Raw genomic sequence first — 2713 nt, forward strand, 5'->3', positions numbered from 1 at the left:
TCTAAAGATACCATTAAGAGATGAAATTCAAGTCATGGAGTAAAGGAACATATCTTAAACATACAATTAATATTAATATGTGCAGTATCCTAAGATCAGTGGGGGAAAATCAACAATCACTTTTAAAAAATTAACGAAAGTGTGGAATAGTCACCATACAAAAGAGACAAAATTTCTGATAAATATATGAAAAGATATTTCCTTCACCCATCATAAGGGAAATACAAAATAAAACATAAATAGGATTAAAATACCCACTTAAATGGCTAAGGATAAACAATTGGAAGTCTAACATTCTTCTGGTGGGAGTGTGAATTGATAGTGTTGGAAACCTACAGATAATCACTGATGCCAAACACATACATCCCCTATGATTTAGAAATTCTATTCTGACACGTGGTCAACAGAAATGTCTACAAATGTACAAACAAAATATATGTAGAAAAATAGGTAATCAAATATTTTGTGGTAGCCAAAACCAGGAAACAACTAAAATGTCCATCAAAAATAAGAACTGAATAAGTGAATTAAGATATAGCTATGCAGGTTCTCTCACATCGATGGCCTGAGTCACTCTGTAAGAAACAACAGCGTCTTCCTCTCAGCCATCCTCCTGGCAGCTGCAAAGCAGCAACCATACGTGAGTGCATCACCATCCATGTTGGCCGGGCTGATGCCCAGATCAGCAATGCCTGCTAGGAGCTCTATTGTCTAGAACATGGCATCCAGCCGGTTGGCCAGATACAAGGTGACAAAACCATGGGAGGAGGAAATTACTTCTTCAGTAAGACAAGCACTGGCAAGCATGTGCCCGGGGCAGGGTTTGTAGACCTGGAACTCATGGTCATTGATGAAGTTCACACTGACACCTATCACTAGCTCTTTTACCCCAAGGAGCTCATTATAGGCAAGGAAGATGCTGCCAAGAACTATACCTGGGGGCATTACACCATTGGCAAGGAGATCACTGACCTTGTCTTGGACCAAATTCAGAAACTGGCCACCAGTGCACAGGTCTTCAGGCTTCCTGGCTTTCCACAGCTTTGGTGGAGGAACTGGTTCTGGGTTCACCTCCCTGCTGATGGAACATCTCTCTGATGATTATGACAAGAAATCAAAGCTAGAGCTCTCCATTTATTCAGCTCCCCAGGTTTCCACAGGTGTAGTTGAGCCCTACAACTCCATCCTCACCACCCACACCCTGGAGCACTCTGTGCCTTCATGGTTGACAATGAGGCCATCTACAACATCTGTCATAGAAACATTTATATTGAGCCCCCAACCTATAATATCTTGAATAGGTTGATAGGTCAAATTGTGTCCTCCATCACTGCTTCCCTCAGATTTGATGGAGCCCTGACAGTTGACCTGACTGAATTCCAGACCAACCTGGTACCCTATACCCACATCCACTTCCCTCTGGCCACATGNTCACAAATGTTAGGACTTCCTTATTTTTTAAGGCTAAATACTATTCCTCTGTAAAATATATCACATTATCTTTATCCATTCATTTGTGGATGGAAATATTTGGTTATTTCCATATTTTGACTATTTTGAGCAATGCAGTGAACATGGGAGTGCAGATAGCTCTGATATTCTGCTTTCAGTTGATTTCGATATAGAATGAGAAGTGGATATAGAATGATTGCTGGATCTCTAAAAGTTCTACTTTTAATTTTTTGATCTATTAATGGACAGTTGGGTTGGCTCCATATCTTGGCTCTTGTGAATAATGCTGCAATGAACATGGAAGAACAAATACCTAGAGATTCTGATTTCAATTATTTTGGCTTTATACCCAGAAGTGGAGTTACTGGATAATATGGTATTTCTATTTTTAACTTTTTGAGCAGCCTCCATACTGTTTTCCATACCTACATGTACAAAAGTTCTAATTTCTTCACAGCCTTGCCAGCACCTATTGTTTGATTAGTAGTAGTAGTAGTAGTAGTAGTATTGTATTTTGGTACTAGCCATCATAACAAGTGTGAGGTGATATCTTATTGAAATTTAGATTTGCATTTCCCCCATAATTGATAATTTTAAGCATTTTTCCATATACCTATTGGCCATTTATATGTCTTTGTTGGGGAAAAGGCTGTTCAAGTTCTTTGTGTATTTTCAAATCAGATTTTTTTATGCTTTTGAGTAGTAGACATTTCCTATATGTTGTAAATATTAACCCTTAATCAAATATATGGTTTGGAAATATTGTTTCGTGTCCTATAGTTTGCCTTTTCATTGTTTTTGATGTCTCATTTGTCTTATTTGTCCTATTTTTGTCTGTTCTCTGTGCTTTTGATATCATATGCAAGAACTCATTGCCAAGACCAATGTCAACAAACTTTGCCCCTATGTTTTGTTTTAGGAGTTTTACTGTTTCAAATCTAGTTTAAGTGTTTCATCCATTTTGAGTTGATTTTTATGTATGGTGTAAGATAGTGTGGTCCAGTTTCATCTTTTTGCATGTCAATTAATTTTACCCAACACTATTGTTTAAAGAGATTATTCTTTCCCAATTGTGTAATATATTCTTGGCACCCTAAGTGAAAATGAATTGTACACAGCATATAAAAGTAATTCAAAATAAAGCAAGAATGAAACAAAAGAGAACATCAATGGGTGCAATATTGTGATTTACAAGAAAAATATGTATTTGGTTATTCAGGTGATCAAAATATATTCCTCATTTGAGTTTGACTTTGGCCTA

General features: G+C 37.2%; 1 pseudogene; it reads left to right on the forward strand.

Annotated features, from left to right (window-relative positions):
• The first annotated feature begins 540 nt into the window (after window positions 1-540).
• Window positions 541-1485, forward strand: LOC109378504 (tubulin alpha-1A chain pseudogene; annotated as a pseudogene).
• Window positions 1486-2713: the final 1228 nt, after the last annotated feature.

The sequence above is a fragment of the Hipposideros armiger genome, unplaced genomic scaffold (genome assembly GCF_001890085.2).
Source record: "Hipposideros armiger isolate ML-2016 unplaced genomic scaffold, ASM189008v1 scaffold_2078, whole genome shotgun sequence".
Classification (NCBI taxonomy): Eukaryota; Metazoa; Chordata; class Mammalia; order Chiroptera; family Hipposideridae; genus Hipposideros; species Hipposideros armiger.